Source organism: Pseudorca crassidens, chromosome 2 (assembly GCF_039906515.1).
Source record: "Pseudorca crassidens isolate mPseCra1 chromosome 2, mPseCra1.hap1, whole genome shotgun sequence".
Taxonomy (NCBI): Eukaryota; Metazoa; Chordata; class Mammalia; order Artiodactyla; family Delphinidae; genus Pseudorca; species Pseudorca crassidens.
In genome coordinates this window covers 124,823,648-124,845,240 of record NC_090297.1, presented here as the reverse complement: position 1 = coordinate 124,845,240, position 21,593 = coordinate 124,823,648, and the positions used below count along the sequence as shown (strand labels likewise).

The following is a 21,593-nucleotide window of genomic DNA, read 5'->3' as shown; positions in this document are numbered from 1 at the left end:
CATTAAGAAGACTTGTAGCCCTCACTGTTGGAACCCTCACTTTTGGAAGCCATGTGCCGTCGTGTAAGAAGCCTGGCTTTCCTGCTGGAGGGTCCATGTGGAGAGGCCACGTGGAGAAGAGACATGGGACTGAGGGGGAGGGAGGGGAGGGAGAGAGAGAGAGAGAAAGAGAGAGAGAGACATAGCTGTCTAAGCAATTCCAGTGAAGTCTCCAGATGATACCAGACAGAGCTCTGGGCCCAGAAGTATGACAGCATGTTTGGCACATAGATCGTATGACCAAAAAAAAGAGAGGAATTTCAGAAACCTGACCTCAGAATTCCCAAATTCTAAGTTAGGGATAAGATTTTCCATGACGGGTTTTGTTTTTCGGGGAAGTGGAGATAAGTCATGAACGCTCTCCTAATAAACGCTTTACAAAGTCTTACTCTGGGGCAGTTGAGGAGAAATGATCTTTATGCATGATATGTAAGTTTGGCACCGTGCAGACTCAATCTCTGAACTGGCAGAAATGTTTCAGGCAGCCAGCTCACAGATAAAGCAGGCCAGGAAGCTGGTCCCTGGTCCGAATCCTCTGATTGGGACATTCAGACCCAGGGATGGTGTGAAGGGGCCCCTGAGGCACAGATGACGCAGTCCTTCCAGGCCAACCACGTTAAGAGAAAGGCCCAGTACAGATTCAGTTATGGAAGGAGGGTGCTGTATGCATCTTTGAGTTCTGCCAGTTTAGTCCAGAAGAGAGAGAAGCGCTCAGGATGAAGTTAAATCCTGCTAAAAAGCTCACTGATTGTTGAAAGGGGTGGGGATGGAGGGTAGAAGTTGCAGATGTGCAGAGAACGAGAAATAAAGGAGGAAGGAGAAGAAACAGGAAAAGAAAGGAGGAGGAAGGAAGTTTTATGTTAAGCTCTGTCAATATCTAAATTTGGGGTCTATGTTTAGACAGCCAATAATTTATTTCCGGATCACTTATTCTGCCCTGCTGTCTCTGTGAAATCTCACACACTCTTCACAGAAGTGGATTAGATTACCGCGGGTTGGGGTTTGGGGAGAGAGAAGATTTTAACCCACGCTCCTTGGCAGTGGAATGTCAGTATTTCTGTGTAGGAAGTACTCTGGATAGTAATGTAGTTGGAAAAGGGCTGGCTAGGAGACTTGCGTTGAAACTCTGCTCAAATGTGAGAACTTTTTTTTTTTTAGCTTATATTCTACTGCTTATTTGTGATGGATTGAAAAGGGGTCTAAGGTGTCCCCAAGTCTCCCAAGTCTCCACCCCAACCCCATCCCTGGCACCTCTCACAAGAGACCATGGCAATTGCCAAGCTGTAAGAGTGCCTCTCTGTTTCCGTGGCTGAGCTGGCTGACAGGACTGGTGGATAAGCTGACCACAGACTGGCAGCCATTCCCCCAGCACTCTCAGGATCTTTGTAGGTTCGAGAATCTCCCTTTCGTCTAGTGACATAGATCCTTTATCCAAGCCACCCACTTAATTTCTGTTTTCCTACCGGTTCTTTAGTGATCTTTCTACTGCAGGAATACGGCTAACCTTAGCTTTTTACACGTTTCACTCATGGCATTTTCAAAGGCCCTACATTTACATTGCGTCTAGGACAATGGACAGTTTTCATCAACTCGTCTCCATTCTTTGGGCATTATATTCTAAAATAATGCTACTGGAAGTGTAGTTGCTGGGCTAGCAGCATCACTCGGGAGCCTGTTAGAAATGTGAAATCTCAGCCTCACCCCAAATATACTAAATCAGAATCTCTGAGTCTAGGGTCCAGGAATCTGTTTTAACAAGTTCTCCAGGTGATTTCATTGCTATCCAAGAGTCTGAGAAACACTATTCCATTTGTCATTTTGTATTTTTCTTCTTTCTCTACTGTTTATTACTGACTGAGATTTTATTTTTGAATATAGGGATAAAAAAATAAATATCTGCTCAAGCAAGTTGATTTGAGACGTTACATAAAATTTTACATGCCCAAAAGACATCCCTAAAACGTGATATTGCCATGGCGCTGTCTCTGCTTTTGTTAGTTTCTGGACTGAGAATGAGTGAATGAAAGAGAATCTCTAATGTGCTTTGGATATCAAGATCCAGGAGGAAAGGGCATTGTATTAATTAGGATTTTGTTTCGGCTCTATAACAGAGAGATCCCAAGTAATAATGGAAATGGATTAATCATAGTAAAAGTTTATTTCTCTCTCACATAGAAGTCTAGGTGGGCAGCATTGTAGTTCCACAATGATGAGGAATCCAGGCTTCTTCTGCTTTGTTGCTTTGCCATCCTCAGACTACATCATTCATTTTGTGGCCCAAGGTGGCTGCTCCAGCCACTGTCATTACATCTGCATTCCAGCCCATAGAAAAAGAGAAAAGGGAAGCGAATAATACTATAAATAATACTACGAGACAATATGGCCAGAGCCACAGAAGATGTGGATCCAAATTGCACTGGGTGCTGTTTTGGTCTTGGTCCTCTTTGACCTTAGACCCTTTCCTCCTCTTTTTTCTGCTTTTCTCTGTTTGGACAAAGGGCTGACCCTTGGAGGCTGTATCCCCCAAGCTCCCTTGCCAGCTGACTTTCACTGGATTCAGTCATTGGGAAACACTGGTGAGAGATTAGTAGGTAGCAGGAAGGGAGCAACTGAGGTATTTTTTTTCCTGTCTCCTTCTGTCTTCATGCAGCGATTCCAAGGATGACTGTGTCTGTCTGAGGTTCCAGCTCCTACAGGCCCCTCGGCTCTAGAAACACTACCTCCTTTCTTCATCTTTCCAGTCCTCTGGTGGTAATGGCTTCTTGCTGGTGTTAACCTCTGGATTGCTTCATCAACCTGTTTGGTTTTTAAGCTCTTCCATCTCCTGAAATCAACTCCTTGTATTAAAATCCCCCAGTTGTAAGTAAGGTGGTCAAACGCTGTCCAGCATAGAAGGGGATACACTATCTAGGGGAGAATTCACAGAGGAAGTGACATTTGTTCTGGATCTTCAAGGTTTGCTGATTGATTTCTATTAATTAATGCCAATTTGGTCTTTCTGGACCCTGGGTGTAGGGAAGACACAAAGGAAGAAGTGGTTTGGGGCTCAGATAATTCAGCACAGGATTAGCGGAACTCAGAGCTATGGGTTAGAACTGCTTCCAATGCAGGGTTTCTTGAGCTCCACACTACTGACATTTTGGGCCAGATAATTTTAGTTGGAGTGCTGTCTTGTGGACTGCAGGATGTTTAGCTGCATCCTTGGCCTCTACCCATTAGATGCCGTAGAACCCCCGTCCTGGTCAAGTTATGATGACCAAAAATGTCTTCAGATCTTGTGAAATGCCCCTTGGTGGGGTGGGGGTTAGGGATTGTAGGTGAAATCACTCCAGTTTACAAACACTATTCTGTGCTGATGGCTCAGCATCTAAGCACTGCACTGGAAAACATTTTAATTCTAAAGGTCAGAAAGTCACTACCTTCCAGAGAGAGCAGCTGCCACCCTGCCCCTCTCCTTCATCTCCACTTCCCTCAGCTGGTGAGTGCCTTCAATTCTGATAAACACTGTCCACTAGAGAACAATGATCCCTTAGTCTCTAAGGGAGTGTCAGGGCCAAACCACTGTCTTCTTGCCAAGCAGGGGTGACACAGGAAATGGGGAGTCATCACCATTACAATATTATAATTCTTCTTTGAATTTTGAGATGAAAGTTGCAGAGCTCTGAAGGATATTTAATTTTATCCTTATGATAACCTTTCTTTCGTAAGACAAATTTTGTTCCTCTCACCTCCAAAGGCACATCAATCCTGGCCTATTGCACAATAAAAGGAACGAGGAAAAACACATCCTCTCTGAGAAAAAAACAACACCCTTACTGCTATCATCATTCCATCAAGAGCTGCCCATCACAAGTCAGACAGCTTACATGCATGCCAATATATGATTAATCCTTATAACAGCCCTGTAATGTCAACATAGGTTTTTCCTATATTACAGATAAAGAACTAACTTCCGTAAAGAAATACAGCCAATGTTGATGAAGGCATTAAAAGCTCTCCTACCAGTTAAAGATAACAGCAATTCTTTACATTTGCATCGTGCTTTCCAAATTTTTGTTGGGTTGGCCCAAAATTTCGTTCGAGTTTTCCATAAGGTGTTATGGAAAAGCCCGAATGAACTTTTTGGCCAACCCAATAACTATTACTTTCACATATGTTATCTAAGTTGTACTTATAGCTCAAGTACTGTGAGAGTTCAGAAAAAGTTGTAGAATGTTTGGTGTGGTTGGAGGGAGCTTCAGAAAGAATTAGGAAGTGAGTTGGTCTCAGAGAGTGAAATGGGTCTGAGAATGGTTGCTGGTGTTATTGGTGGAGGTGGTAGTAGAAGGTTCATTTAGACAGAACATGTGAGCAAAGACCCAGGGTTAAGAATAAGAGGGTGTACAGGGAAAAGCAAGGGGGATAGGTTACCTAACAGGAGCAGATGATTTGTGATGGCAGGGAGAGAGATGGGGTGGTTATGTCTGGTGGGATCAGATTATGCAGGACCTAGAAATCCAGACAGGGGAGTTAGGATATTATGAAATAGCCATAGAGAGAAGTTGGAAGTTTATAAACACAGATGAACATATTGCACTGTACTGAGTATCACCTCCCCTCTGATGCTCTGCTTTGGGTGTCAGTCTTTTAGTATCCTGGGGCTTCCCTTGATCATGGCCCTACAAGACTGTAAGCTCTTTGGGGGACAAAGTTCTGACTTACCCACACTTGTGTCCCCAAGGCCTGGCACATAGATGCCCTCACTGAAGGTAGTAAATGGACAGAAAACCATGTGCTTCTCAGTGCCCTGAGAAGAGGAAGGCCACTAGACAGATGAAATCACAGATTTTGAAAGCAGGAAGGTATTGTGAAATATACAGATGGACTCTCAAAGGGATTCACTTGCAGAGAGCACAGTTGGAGAGGAGATGAACTGATGAAACTCCAGGTTGTGGGGGACAAGGATATGGATGAGAATCACCAAGGTAATCAAAATGTATTTGAGAAGCATGACCATCTTCACCCATCCTGAAACATGGTACCTTTCAGACATTAAGAGAGAATTAGACATGACCACTACTACAACGAATGTGCACTGCCCTGCTGCACGAAATGAAATACTCATACTCTTGATCTAAAAAACTGAAAATCAGAAAAGGGAGCTTCAAGATGGTGGAAGAGTAAGACGTGGATATCACCTTCCTCCCCACAGATACATCAGAAATACATCTACATGTGGAAAAACTCCTACAGAACACCTACTGAATGCTGGCAGAAGACCTCAGACCTCCCAAAAGGCAAGAAACTCCCCACGTGCCTGGGTAGGGCAAAAGAAAAAAGAATAAACAGAGACAAAAGAATAGGGATGGGACCTGCACCAGTGGGAGGGAGCTGTGAAGGAGGAAAAGCTTCCACACACTAGGAAGCCCCCTCGCGGGTGGAGACGGGGGGGTGGTGGAGGGAAAGCTTCGGAGACGGAGCTGCGGAGGAGAGCACAGCAACAGGGGTGCGGAGGGAAAAGTGGAGAGATTCCCGCGCAGAGGATCAGGGCTGACCGGCACTCACCAGCCCGAGAGGCTTGTCTGCTCACCCGCCGGGGCGGGCGGGGCTGGGAGCTGAGGCTCGGGCTTAGGTGGATCACAGGGAGAGGACTGGGCTTGGCACCGTGAACACAGGCTGCAGGGGGTTAGTGCGCCACGGCTAGCCGGGAGGGAGTCTGGGGAAAAGTCTGGACCTGCCGAAGAGGCAAGAGACTTTTTCTTCCCTCTTTGTTTCCTGGTGCGCGAGGAGAGTGTGGATTAAGAGCGGTGCTTAAAGGAGCTCCAGAGACGGGTGCGAGCCGCGGCTAAAAACGCGGACCCCCGAGACGAGCATGAGACGCCTAGGCCGCTACTGCCACCACCAACAAGCCTGTGTGCGAGCACAGGTCACTATCCAAACCTCCCCTCCCGGGAGCCTGTGCAGCCCGCCACTGCCAGGGTCCTGGGATCCAGGGACAACTCCCCCGGAGAACTCACGGCGCGCCTCAGGCTGGTGCAACGTCACTATGTCCTCTGCCGCTGCAGGCTTGCCCTGCATCCGCACGCCTCCCTCCCCCCAGCCTGAGTGAGCCAGAGCCCCCGAAGCAGCTGCTCCTTTAACCCCGTCCTGTCTGAGGGAAGAATAGACGCCCTCCAGCGACCTACACGCAGAGGCGGGGCCAAATCCAAGGCTGAACCCCGGGAGCTGTGAGAACAAAGAAGAGAAAGGGAAATCTCTCCCAGCAGCCTCAGAAGCAGCGGATTAAAGCTCCACAATCAACTTGATGTACCCTGCATCTGTGGAACACATGAATAGACAACGAATCATCCCAAATTGAGGAGGTGGACTTTGAGAGCAAGATTTATGATTTTTTCCCCTTTTCCTCTTTTTGTGAGTGTGTATGTGTATGCTTCTGTGTGTGATTTTGTGTGTATAGCTTTGTTTTTACCATTTGTCCTAGGGTTCTGTCTGTCCGGTTTTGTTTTTTTTTTTACTTAAAAAATTTTTTTATCTTAATAACTATTTTTTATTTTAATAACTTTATTTTATTTTACTGTATGCTATTTTATCTTCTTCTTTCCTTCTTTCTTTCTTTTCTCCCTTTTCTTCTGAGCTGTGCGGATGACAGGCCCAGGCATCAGTGCTGTGCCTCTGAGGTGGGAGAGCCAACTTCAGGACACTGGTCCACAAGAGACCTCCCAGCTCCACGTAATATCAAACGACAAAAATCTCCCAGAGCTCTCCATCTCAACACCAAGACCCAGCTTCACTCAATGACCAGCAAGCTATACTCCTGGACACCCTATGCCAAACAACTAGCAAGACAGGAACACAACCCCATCCATTACCACAGAGGCTGCCTAAAATCATAATAAGGCCACAGACACCCCAAAGCACACCACCAGACGTAGACGTGCCCACCAGAAAGACAAGATCCAGCCTCATCCACCAGAACACAGGAACTAGTCCCCTCCACCAGGAAGCCTACACAACCCACTGAATCAACCTTAGCCACTGGGGAGAGACACCAAAAACAAAGGAAACTACGAACCTTCAGCCTGTGAAAAAGAGACCCCAAACACAGTAAAAGTTAAGGAAAATGAGAAGACAGAGAAACACACAGCAGGTGAAGGAGCAAGGCAAAAACCCACCAGACCTAACAAATGAAGAGGAAATAGGCAGACTACCTGAAAAGGAATTCAGAATAATGATAGTAAAGATGATCCAAAATCTTGGAAATAGAATGGAGAAAATACAAGAAATGTTTAACAAGGACCTAGAAGAACTAAAGAGCAAACAGAGATGAACAACACAATAAATGAAATTTAAAATTCTCTATAAGGGATCAATAGCAGAATAACTGAGGCAGAAGGACGGATAAGTGACCAGGAAAATAAAATAGTGGAAATAACTACTGCAGAGCAGATTAAAGAAAAAAAGAATGAGAAGAATAGAGGACAGTCTCAGAGACCTCAGAGACAACATTGAACACACCAACATTTGAATTATAGGGGTCCCAGAAGAAGAAGAGAAAAAGAAAGGGACTGAGAAAATATTTGAAGAGATTATAGTTGAAAACATCCCTAATATGGGAAAGGAAATACTTAATCCAGTCCAGGAAGCACAGAGAGTCCCATACAGGATAACTCCAAGGATAAACATGCCAAGACACATATTAATCAAACTATCAAAAATTAAATACAAAGAGCAAATATTAAAAGCAGCAAGGGAAAAATAACAAGTAACACATAAGGGAATCCCCATAAAGTTAACAGCTGATCTTTCAGCAGAAATTCTGCAAGCCAGAAGGGAGTGACAGGACATATTTAAAGTGATGAAAGAGAAAACCCTACAAACAAGATTACTCTACCCAGCAAGAATCTCATTCAAATTTGATGGAGAAATTAAAAGCTTTACAGACAAGCAAAAGCTAAGAGAATTCAGCACCACAAAACCAGCTTTACAACAAATGCGAAAGGAACTACTCTAGGCAGGAAACACAAGAAAGGAAAAGACCTACAATAATAAACCCAAAACAATTAAGAAAATGGTAACAGGAACATACACATCGATAATTACCTTAAACGTAAATGGATTAAATGCTCCAACCAAAAGACACAGACTGGCTGAATGGATACAAAAACAAGACCCATATATGTGCTGTCTACAAGAGACCCACTTCAGACCTAGGGACCCATACAGACTGAAAGTGAGGGGATGGAAAAAGATATTCCATGCAAATGGAAATCAAAAGAAATCTGGAGTAGCAATTCTCATAACAGACAAAATAGACTTTAAAACACAGATTATTACAAGAGACAAAGAAGGAAACTACATAATGATCAAGGGATCAATCCAAGAAGAAGATATAACAATTGTAAATATTTATGCACCAAACATAGGAGCACCTCAATACATAAGGCAAATACTAACAGCCATAAAAGGGGAAATCAACAGTAATAGAGTCATAGTAGGGGACTTTAACACCCCACTTTCACCAATGGACAGATCACAATGAAAAAAAATAAGGAAACACAAGCTTTAAATGATACATTAAACAAGATGGACTTAATTAATATTTATAGGACATTCCATCCAAAAACAACAGAATACACTTTCTTCTCAAGTGCTCATGGAACATTCTCCAGGATAGATCATATCTTGGGTCACAAATCAAGCCTTGGTAAATTTAAGAAAATTGAAATTGTATCAAGTATCTTTTCTGACCACAACGCTATGAGGCTAGATATCAATTACAGGAAAATATCTGTAAGAAATACAAACACATGGAGGCTAAACAACACACTACTTAATAACCAAGAGATCACTGAAGAAATCAAAGAGGAAATAAAAAATACCTAGAAACAAATGATAATGAAAACACAATGACCCAAAACCTATGGGATGAAGCAAAAGCAGTACTAACAGGGAAGTTTATAGCTATACAAGCCTACCTGAAGAAACAAGAAACATCTCAAATAAACAACCTAAACTTACAGCTAAAGCAATTAGAGAAAGAAGAACAAAAAAACCCCAAAGTTAGCAGAAGGAAAGAAATGATAAAGATCAGATCAGAAATAAATGAAAAAGAAATGATGGGAAACAATAGCAGAGATCAATAAAACTAAAAGCTGGTTCTTTGAGAAGATAAACAAAATTGATAAACCATTAGCCAGGCTCATCAAGAAAAAAAAGGAGAAGACTCAAATCAATAGAATTAGAAATGAAAAAGGATAAGTAACAACTGACACTGCAGAAATATAAGTAACAACTGACACTGCAGAAATACAAATGATCATGAGAGATTACTACAAGCAACTATATGCCAATAAAATGGACAACCTGGAAGAAATGGACAAATTCTTAGAAATGCACAACGTGCCAAGACTGAACCAGGAAGAAACAGGAAATATGAACAGACCAATCACAAGCACTGAAATTGAAAGTGTGATTAAAAATCTTCCAACAAACTGAAGCCCAGGACCTGATGGCTTCACAGGCAAATTGTATCAAACATTTAGAGAAGAGCTAACACCTATCCTTCTCAAACTCTTCCAAAATATAGCAGAGGGAGGCACACTCCCAAACTCATTCTACGAGGCCACCTTCACTCTGATACCAAAACCAAATATGTCACAAAGAAAGAAAACTTCAGGCCAATATCACTGATGAACATAGATGCAAAAATCCTCAACAAAATACTAGCAAACAGAATCCAACAGCACATTAAAAGGATCATAAATTATGATCCAGTGGGGTTTATCCCAGGAAGGCAAGGATTCTTCAATATATGCAAATCAATCAACGTGATAAACCATATTAAATAACTGAAGGAGAAAAACCGTATGATCATCTCAATAGATGCAGAGAAAGCTTTTGACAAAATTTAACACCCATTTGTGATTAAAAACCTCCAGAAAGTAAGCATAGAGGGAACTTTCCTCAACATAATAAAGGCCAAAAATGACGAAACCACAGCCAACATCATCCTCAATGGTGAAAAAGTGAAACTATTTCCACTAAGATCAGGAACAAGACAAGGTTGCCTACTCTCACCACTGTTATTCAACATAGTTTTGGAAGTTTTAGCCACAGCAATCAGAGAATAAAAAGAAATAAAAGGAATCCAAATCAGAAAAGAAAAAGTTAAGCTGTCACTGCAGATGACATGATACTATACATAGAGAATCCTAAAGATGCTACTAGAAAACTACTAGAGCTAATCAATGAATTTGGTAAAGTAGTACAATACAAAATTAATGCACAGAAATCTCTTAAATTCCTAGACACTAATGATGAAAAAATCTGAAAGTGACATTAAGAAAACACTCCCATTTACCATTGCAACAACAACAAAAAAATATCTAGGAATAAACCTACCTAAGAAGACAAAAGACCTGTATGCAGAAAATTATAAGACACTGATGAAAGAAATTAAACATGATACAAATAGATGGAGAGATATACCATGTTCTTGGATTGGAAGAATCAACATTGTGAAAATTACTCTACTACCCAAAGCAATCTACAGATTCCATGTAATCCCTATCAAACTACCACTGGCATTTTTCATGGAACTAGAACAAAAAATTTCACAATTTGTATGGAAACATAAAAGACCCCGAATAGCCAAAGCAATTTTGAGAAAGAAAGATGGAGCTGGAGGAATCATGCTCCCTGACTGCAAACTATACTACAAAGTTACAGTAATCAAGACAATATGGTACTGGCCCAAAAACAGAGATATAGATCAATGAAACAGGATAGAAAGCCCAGAGATAAACCCACGCACATATGGTCACCTTATCTTTGATAAAGGAGGCAAGCATATACAGTGGAGAAAAGACAGCCTCTTCAATAAGTGGTGCTGGGAAAACTGGACAGCTACATTTAAATAATGAAATTAGAACACTCCCTAACACCATACACAACAATAAACTCAAAATGGAATAAAGACCTAAATTTAAGGCAAGACACCATCAAACTCTTAGAGGAAAACACAGGCAGAACACTCTGTGCTATAAATCACAGCAAGATCCTTTTTGACCCACCTCCTAGAGTAATGGAAATAAAAACAAAAATAAACAAATGGGACCTAATGAAAGTTAAAAGCTTTTGCACAGCAAAGGAAACCATAAAGAAGATGAAAAGATAACCCTCAGAATGGGAGAAAATATTTGCAAATGAAGCAACTGACGAAGGATTAATCTCCAAAACATACAAGCAACTCATGCAGCTCAATATTAAAAAAACAAACAACCCAATCTAAAAATGGGCAGAAGACCTAAATAGACATTTCTCCAAAGATATACAGATTGTCAACAAACATGAAAGAATACTCAACATCACTGATCATTAGAGAAACGCAAGTCAAAACTACAATGAGGTATCATCTCACACTAGTCTGAATGGCCATGAAAACATCTACAAACAATAAATGCTGGAGAGGGTGTGGAGATAAGGGAACCCTCTTGCACTGTTGGTGGGAATGTAAGTTGATACAGCCACTATGGAGAACAGTATGGAGGTTCCTTTAAAAACTGCAAATAGAACTACCATATGACCCAGCAATCCCACTACTGGGCATATAACCCGAGAAAACTATAATTCAAAAAGAGTCATGTACCAACATGTTCACTGCAGCTCTATTTACAATAGCCAGGACATGGAAGCAACCTAAGTGTCCATGAACAGATCAATGGATAAAGAAGATGTGGCACATATATACAATGGAGTATTACTCAGCTATAAAAAGGAATGAAACTGAGTTATTTGTAGTGAGGTGGATGGACCTAGAGACTGTCGTACAGAGTGAAGAAAGTCAGAAAGAGAAAAATAAATACCATATGCTAACACATATATATGGAATCTAAGAAAAAAAAAGAATGAAAATGGTCAGAAGAACCTAGGGGCAAGACGGGAATAAAGATGCAGACCTACTGGAGAATGGACTTGAGGATACGGGGGCGGGTGTGGAAGGGTAAGCTGGGACAAAGTGAGAGAGTGGCATGGACATATATACACTACCAAACATAAAATAGATAGCTAGTGGGAAGCAGCCGCATAGCACAGGGAGATGAGCTCGGTGCTTTGTGACTACCTAGAGGGGTGGGATAGGGAGGGTGGGAGGGAGAGAGAGGCAAGTGGGAAGAGATATGGGGACATATGTACATGTAAAACTGATTCACTTTGTTATAAAGCAGAAACTGACACACCATTGTAAAGCAATTATACTCCAATAAAGATGTTTAAAAAAATAAATAACTGAAAAATATCCTTCCAAATGCTTCCCTCTTCCTGCATCCTCCACCCCCACCCATTCACATGGGTCTGTTGGATATATTCCCACCAAATTAGTCAGACAGGTTAGAATATTAGTCTATGTGAGCAGATGTCACTTTAAAAAAACAACATTGTACCATTACACAAAGCTTACCATAATGTCTGTCATGTAGCCACGGTTCTGATATAAAGAAAAAGAGTAATTTTGGTGAATTCAAAGGAGATAAGATTACTATAATTATGAGGCACTGCTTCTAGATAATCTCAGAAAAAAGAAAGGCTGCTTTGTATCATGTTGAGATATGGGAAGGAGGAGAGAAAGCCTGGCAAGGAGGTAGGCTGTCAGAGGGGAGCGGGTGGGAGACAGCAGTATTTCCTGGTTGTATTCTTGTGGCTGACTTAGCTTGCCTTGCTCTGAACACTTCCCTAAGAGAAAACAAGATCTCTGAAGGTCACTGGGGGAAGAATCCAAAGGGTTTGCTCAGAATAAACTACACCTCTCTCTCCTCACAGGTTGCCTAAATCAAACTCTTCTTTTTCAAAGCCCCACTCAAATCCTTTCCCTTCTGTGAAACCATCCAATTTCACTTCGGTCTGCAACACCCTTTACCTCCTGAATGGCAGTACCAGTCATAGGGCAATTAATTGGGGTGAGTATTATGACTTCAGTGGTGATGAACCAATATCTTCTATTATTATTTAATCTTTCTTGTGTTCATATACAGATTCCCTAACCATACTGCCACCTTTTTTAAGAAGGCACGGTGGCGTATCCCACCCTAGGGTCCCTCAGAGTGCTGTAAATAAAGTATATCCTCAATGCATCCTGGTTGGTTGATTAGTTTGACAAGTTTCTGGTAATTTGTTACAGCAGCAAAAAGAAACTAATACATGAAGCAAGAATAAATTGGTGTTTGTTCCTGTTACAAACCTATGGAAGATTGAAGGGCTTGAAGAAGAGAACAGGAATCCACTGAACTTACAAAGAGGTGGAGAGAAAGGATAACAAAAGCCAAAATAAAAGGGTATAGCAGAGGTCAAGGATGAGGATGGGAACTCCTGGAAGGTGGGAATCATGTTCGTCTGCCTTGGCATCCCCAGTGCCATGCATGGGGCCTGAGATATAGCAAAAATCATTGATTCAACAGAATGAATGAATGGGTGGAGGAAATGATGAAGGAAGGAAGGAGAGAATGACTGGAGAAAAGGAGAGAGAAAAGAAAGTAGGTAAATGGGTATGGGGATGAGTGGCACCATAAGAGAGAAATAAGGTGGGCGAATAGCTGGACTGAAGGTTCTGGAATACATTTATGCTAAGGCTACCCCTTCAGTGAAGTGTGCAACCTATTCTGGAAACCCAATAAACAGTAAAATCCTTGTAAGCTTCTCACAAATATCATCACTGGCTCTGTTTCTTGACCCATTATTTCTTTTTTTTTCTTTGTATCCTTATCTTTATTTTTTTTAAACATCTTTATTAGAGTATAACTGCTTTACAACGGTGTGTTAGTTTCTGCTTTATAACAAAGTGAATCAGCTATACATATACATATATCCCCACATCTCCTGCCTTTTGCGTCTCCCTCCCACCCTCCCTATCCCACCCCTCTAGGTGGTCACAAAGCACCGAGCTGATCTCCCTGTGCTATGCAGCTGCTTCCCACTAGCTATCTATTTCACATTTGGTAGTGTATATATGTCCATGCCAGTCTCTCACATCGTCCCACCTTACCCTTCCTCCTCCCCATGTCCTCAAGTCCATTCTCTATGTCTGTGTCTTTATTCCAGTCCTGCCCCTAGGTTCTTCAGAACCTTTTTTTTTTTTAGATTCCATATATATGTGTTAACATGCAGCATTTTTTTTCTCTTTCTGACTTACTTCTCTCTGTATGACAGACTCTAGGTCCATCTACCTCACTACAAATAACTCAATTTCGTTTCTTTTTATGGCTGAGTAATATTCCATTGTATATATATGCCACATCTTCTTTATCCATTCGTCTTTCGATGGACACTTAGGTTGCTTCCATGTCCTGGCTATTGTAAATAGAGCTGCAATGAACATTGTGGTACATGACTCTTTTCGAATTATGGTTTTCTCAGGGTGTATGCCCAGTAGTGGGATTGCTGGGTCATGTGGTAGTTCTATTTATAGTTTTTTAAGGAACGTCCATACTGTTCTCCATAGTGCCTGTATCAATTTACATTCCCATCAACAGTGCAAGAGGGTTCCCTTTTCTCCACAACCTCTCCAGCATTTATTGTTTGTAGATTTTTTGCTGATGTTCATTCTGACTGGTGTGGCGTGATACCTCATTGTAGTTTTCATTTGCATTTCTCTAACATTAGTGATGTTGAGCAGCCTTTCATGTATATCTGGCAATCTGTGTATCTTCTTTGGAGAAATGTGGTCTTCTGCCCATTTTTGGATTAGGTTGTTTGTTTTTTTTTTGATATTGAGCTGCATGAGCTGCTTGTAAATTTTGGAGATTAATCCTGTGTAAGTTGCTTCATTTGCAAATATTTTCTCCCATTCTGAGGGTTGTCTTTTCATCTTGTTTATGGTTTCCTTTGCTGTTCAAAAGCTTTTACGTTTCATTAGGTCCCATTTGTTTATTTTTGTTTTTATTTCCATTTCTCTAGGAGGTGTCAACCCATTATTTCTCATATATTATGTCAAAGAAAAAAATTAACTAAATAGAAATACAATTCTTCAGTATGACAGTCAAAGGGGAGTGGAGCAGCACTGATGAAGAACAATGGTTTTTCAGGCAATGGATTTTTTTTTAAAAAATGTTTTTTTCCCCCGACATCTCAACTTTTCACTCCAGTGAAACTTCATTCAGAACACATACTTGAAGGATCAAGTGATAATTTCCTTTTCACTTAGACTTGTCTTCATTAACCTTATTATTCTATTGGAAAGCTTTAAACATGGTGTTAAAAGTAGATTCCTCATCGCTAATTCTTAAATCCTCTCAGTTCCCATAAAACTGGAGACAAAATCTCCAAGACTGACAATATCCAAATACATGTGTTAAGTTACCTCCCTCTCAGCAGTCTGTCCAACAGTTTTTTAAAAATATGCATAATATTTATTGTCTTGAGTCGTAATATGGAAATTGATGTTTACAGACCCATTTTCTCTGAGCATTAGAAATATTGATTATATAAGAACCAGAGTCTCAAGTTCAGGATATGAAAGCTGTTAAATATTTGTTCTTTGCTACTGTTTCTTTCTCTTTAATCCTTTTATATTCTCATTCTTCTTCACTCTTTCTTTTTCACAGATACATGGGCATGCACATTTGCGCACACACACATATCTACCTCTAACACCTAAATTTTAATCTATGTGCATTAAATAATCCATAGAATAACCACAGTTAGGGGTCATCTAATCCAGTCTCCTTCAATAGATAATGAGATGCGATTCATGGCCAACAGAGATAACCAGTAAGTGATAACAAGAAACCCAGATCCAGGTCTCCTAATTCCCTTCAGACCCATGTGTTTTCCACTATAACAAACCATCCCTAAGTGCAATAAATCTGACTATGAAAATACTCAGAGCCCCTGTATCCAGTCTCTTCCTCCTCCTTTCCCTCCTTTCTCCTCCCTCTGCTAGAATTAATTCTTTGTTAATCAGGTCCATCATCATTTTCTTTAATAAATTTATCTATTTAATTAATTTATTTTTGGCTGCACTGGGTCTTCGTTGCTGCACGTGGGCTTTCTCTAGTTGTGGTGAGCAGGGGCTATTCTTCATTGTGGTGCGGGGACTTCTTATTGCGACGGCTTCTCTTGCTGCAGAGCACGGACTCTAGGCACGCAGGCTTCAGTAGTTGTGGCTCGTGGGCTCTAGAGAGCAGGCTCAGTAGTTGTGGCACACGGGCTTAGTTGCTCCGTGGCATGTGGAAGCGTCCCGGACCAGGGCTCGAACCTATGTCCCCTGCATTGGCAGGTGGATTTTTAACCACTGCACCACCAGGGAAGTCCCCATCATCATTTTCTAAACCTGGTAGGTGGGGAATCAGATGTCTTACTGTCTTGGAGTGGCCCTGCCAAAATGATGAAAAAGGATGACTGGGGCGAATGCTGATGTTGGTAGAATTAAAGAAAAATTTAAAAATAAAAATATTCACTAGTTGGGAAAACTGTTACATGTATTATATCAATACTATGAAAATGAGTGCCTCAGTTAGAAATAATAAATTAGCTTTATACATACTGACATAGAAAAGGTGTCTCTGGTATGTTAAATAAAAAAATTTAATTGTAGAGTGCGATGTATAGAGTTATATTTTTGTTAAAATAGATGAAAAATATGTGCAAGGGTACACACCAGGTTGATTTTATTGATTATATGTGGAGTGGGATTATGGAAAAGGTGAACTTTTACTTTTTTCCTTTAGGAACTTCTGTTTGAAGTTTTTGCAAGGAGCAGGTCTTCTTTTTGTAATTTAAACAGCATTAACAGAGAAGTGAGTTAGCCTGGGGCATGGATCTTAACTGGACAAAAGGTAACCACAGATCCAGCAGTGGAGCTGCAACCTTGGTGACTACCATGATCGGGCTCATCCTGTGTCACACTGCCTGCTTTGGCGTCTGAGCCAATCCTCACAGAGTTGAGTCCAGATCTTTATTAACGCTTAGCCCCCTTTTCCTTTGCTTCCTGTCTCCTCAGGCACTGTCTGGTAAATGAAGTCTTGCCCTAAAACCCAAACTCAAGTGGCCCTGCCAAGATTTCTGGGAACCTCTGTTGTCTCCACAAGTCTGCTTCCCTGACACCCAGCCCCTGGCTCTGTGCGCTTAGTCAGGGCAGGTGTGTGGGCCCTTACACAGCCCTTGCATACGGCCTTCTGCATTAGCCTCACCCACAAGCCTGGGCTTTTGTGGATGGTCTCCTCCTATCCTTGAACACCAGCCTGCTACATCTAGCATTGCTCATACGAGTCACCTCTTTGGGGTTGGATGGTTCCACCATAGCCCCAGCTTGAGGCTGGCCGCTATGCATGGACAGATCTATGTAGAAGGTTGCCACTGTCTGGGCTGACCCCTTGCTGTGGCTCTGCCTTACCTGCAACCTGGAGTACTTCAATGTGGTTAGTTTCTGGAATTCAACAAATTACGTTATTGTGTCCCATTTGCGCCCTACACCTGGACCTTAGAGTCACTTTTTATAAGGCCAACCTCCACTCTGTACTAGATTTTTCCATCACCATGCCATGTGATATTCCTCCTTGACAAACACAGACTGGGATGTGACCTGTAAAGCCAAGTTATCCCATCAGACCAAGCTTCAATAAAATGGTTTGGCTCAGTTTCACTCTGATGAATTCTTGAATAGTCTCTGCCTTCCAGCTGGACAGGGTCCCAATCTGCAGGGTGCCATTGTAAGTTTCCAAGACTCCTGAAGAGCTTACACTTTGTCATTTGATTCTCTCCTCCAGAGGAGACTGAGTGCGCAGATATTGAGCTAGAGGACAACCGTGTCCCTGAAACATCAGAGCACTCCATCTCCCAATCCAGGATGTAGTGAGACAGCATGTCATTCTCCATCAACTCTTCACTGGATAATGGAAAAGCCTCTAGCTTTGGAGCTCAGGAAACCTGGCCTTGAATCCTGGGAGTTTTACTTGGTGGGCTTATGCAGTCACTTTGCCTTTCTGAGCCTAAATTTTTTAGATTAAGATTGAGGATACCCCCTTGGCAAGGCTCTTGGGAGGGCTAGAGAGAATGTTTGCGTAAACTGAGTGAAAGTAGAGCTGCTGAGGTTGAGGCAGAGGTTGCAATCCTGTAATTCTGCCAGCTTTGCCCTTATCTACTCTTCCCATTCATACCAGCTTCCCCATCTCAGGTCTGTCCAGAGCTCTTGTTACTGTACTACTTCTCTGGACACAGTGCAAAGACCACTGCTCTAGATAACATGGAGTCCCTGACATTAAGCTCAGAACTAGAAGCTATTAATATGCCTTAATACTGAGTCCATAAGATGCCTGTGACCTCAGAGATAGGTGAAGGTATTCTGACTAACTGTCCTGATGTTCCTAGGACTATCCCAGTTTTGGCACTGAAAGTCCTGCATCCGAGGAAACTCCTCAGAACAAAGTAAACCAAGACAACTGGTTACACTAAGAGAAGAAGGCAGATCCAAGGTAGGGGTCAATAGATACTGCCCATCTATTACAGAGAAGATTTGTATACAAGCATGTTGATCAGAGCATTTATTTAAAGTAGAAAGGAACTAGAGCAGGAAAAAAAAACCAAATTCAATCAAAGAGGAATGGTTAAAATGACAGTACATTTAGTTACATGGGTTATCAGGTAGTCACTAAAAAACATTTTGATGTACATTTAAAAGATAAATTTTCATGATATACTGCTCAATGAAAAAGCACAGGGAAAAATTATTTATGTAGCATAATGGGGGTATTATTGGTGATTTTTCTTCTTTATAAATTTTCAACAAGCAGTTTGTATTACTTTTATAATCAGACAAAAAAGTCAATGATCATTTTAAGATACTATGGGTAATGAGAAGATTAAGCTTAGGTAGACCCAATTCCTAGAGCATCAGGAGCCCCAAGGATGCCACCTGGGGTGACTGATCATTTATTTTACCTGGGACGAGGGGGTTCTTGGATCACAAAACTTTCAGTGTGAAAACTGGGAAAGTCCTGTTTACACCAGGATAAGTTGGTCACTTTAACTTCACTATCTCTACCAACGCATGTCTTACAGCTTCTCTATAATTTGTCGCTAGCAGTGTAAGAAGCAGCTGAGACTATCGTTGAGTCTAGTGGGTAGACTCATAGCCTGTGGAAAAATAGCTGGACTTCTCAACACAAGCATCTGCTCAAGATTGCAAAGATCTCCTTAACTGGTAGAACAACTCGAGAGCAGGTATCATGGACCTTGGATCCCTAGGACTCCACCCAATACCTCAGCCAGGATTTATGTAACAGGTGAGTTTGGCTGGCTGAAATCACAATGCTAAAAGCTACAGACAGAGCAGCGATCCCAGAAAAGCCCCATTAGCCTCGTGGGAAGAGACTGTTCCTCAGAACCGGAGGCAGAATAGCCACATGAAAAGGACTTGTTCTGATGATGAGTGCTGACCAGTTTCCATAAAATTTTCAATTGGGCAATAGAAAAGGAGCCCCACGAAAGAGTTAAAAAGGAGCACTGGATCTTCTGCACCCCTAGCCAATAAGTCCTTGAAGGACATTTCCATTGATGCTCCAGATGCTATGGTATTAGCTAAGCTCCATGGTAACCCCATTCAGTATCTTCAGGTTCCTAATCCTTAGGAGCAAATAACATTAGTAAAAGTGGAACTCAGATGACTTGGTGTAGGGCGCGGTCAGCTAACTGCCACGCAGCAGGAAGCTGAAGCAAGCTGAATCATCCTTCCTGTGGCCACTGCGCTTGCGCTAAGTATACTAATGAGGTTTTAAAGTAGCGACCTATCCGATGCTGGCTCACAAGTCGCACCATCAGCGAAAGCCAATCACAGAGCGACACATGTTCTTAATCCCTATATAAGCAGACTGCTATAGGATTGCGGGGTCTTCCTTCCATCTTTTCTTTAACCAAGCTGTGCTCCAATAAAGTGTGATACGAGAAGAATCTTGCGTGTGGCGACTCGTCATTCTGCTGGTCGGAGGCGGCTCGCCGCAACTTGGACTAAGGTAACACTGCCAGCATCATCCCTGGGTGATTTTTGCCAAGCTCTTTTCCTAAAAATAATACATATACATGCGTGTGCGTAGTTTGAGATAAAACCTATGTATATAATAAAACGTCCAAGTCTCAAGTATAGAGGCTCAATAAATTTTGACAAATGGTCACACTCATGTAACCAAGATCAAGATACAGAATATTTCTACCATTCCAGAAAGTTCCTTTATGCTTCTTTTCCAGTCAAAACTCAACTACTCATCAGAGGCAACTGTTCTGATTTGTATTTTCATAGACTAAATCAAAATTAGATACACTCAGAAACGTGGGTACAGAACTTGGGAAAGAGCTTGAAATTTAAAAATCATTTGGAAATGAAAACTAAACTAGAAGGAACACAAGAGTGGCTAAAACCAACATATAATGCATTCGAGAAACAGAAGGTGAAAATGTAGAAGAATTTAAAAATCAAAAAGAAATGAAAAGATAAAAAGGATTTGAGAGAAAGCGACAAATATTGAAAAGAGGTGAAGACCTAACATATGGATACTAGGAACCACCATAAAAATACTAGCTATTTGCTTAAATAATTATGTCCCATCTCCCTAGCTCCTCTCTGGTGGGTTCCCTGTCTTCTTTGAGTTCACTCATTACCCACCACACAGTAAATACAGTACTTTAAAAATAATTTAAAATCGAGGAAAGGAAGGAATAAAAGATAAAGAGAATGTAAAGGAGGGAAGAAAATAAGGAAAACATGTAAAATCCCTTCCAACTCTGAAACTGGGTATATTTGGCAGGGAGAAGAAGGCTGGCCCTGAACGTTTCTATAAATCTACAGGTGACAGTCCCTAGAAAATAGTTTTCATTTTTAATAATAAGTCTCTGAGTCCTATAATCCCTTAGCATACCGTATGCACGGCAACATTTGGATTGGAATAGTGTAAGATTTCGCCGTCATAAATCATGCCTCCCATTAGTAAGAAAAGTTTTGAGAACCCTGCTTGTGCCCCCATCAGGAACGCAGTGGATCCAGGGCATTGGTGGATACTTATATCCCTTCTCTCCAACTATCAATTGCCCATCTTGCCCCTTGCTCCTAAAGAAGGCCCACCTACGTAAAACATGTGTGATGGTGTTGGTATTCTGCCCAGGCTCAAGGTGAGGACTGACAAGAGGACCTTGTCTCAGCCTCTGTTTTGCTGCTTCGCTCGAGCAGCCCACTTGACCTCTCTCCTCCACTGCTGGCAGATGCTTCTTCTTGCTCAGACTGCTGAGCCACCTGGACATTCTTCTGTTTCCACAGTGTCCTCTCCTTCTTTTGCTTCATTTTCTAATGCTGGACACACTCCTGCTCAGTGAATATCCTGTGGTATATTGGTGGTCTTTGGGAACAGGCAGTATGGTGTAGAGAAAAAAGAGATTAACCAGATCTTCATTCAAGTTCTGGCTTTACCATTTTTAAGGTGTATGATCTCAGTTCCCTCATCTGTTAAAGGCAAATGGAATAACAATATCTACCCCTCAAGATCGTCATGGGCATTAACACAAGATAATGCATATGAAAGAGCTGAACACATAGTTGGTGC

At 41.6% G+C, this 21,593-nt stretch overlaps 1 pseudogene; it reads right to left on the bottom strand.

Annotated features, from left to right (window-relative positions):
- Nucleotides 1-20,972, bottom strand: part of LOC137209314 (PSME3-interacting protein pseudogene) — a 67,923-nt pseudogene extending 46,951 nt beyond the window's left edge.
- Between the last annotated feature and the right edge of the window lie 621 nt (nucleotides 20,973-21,593).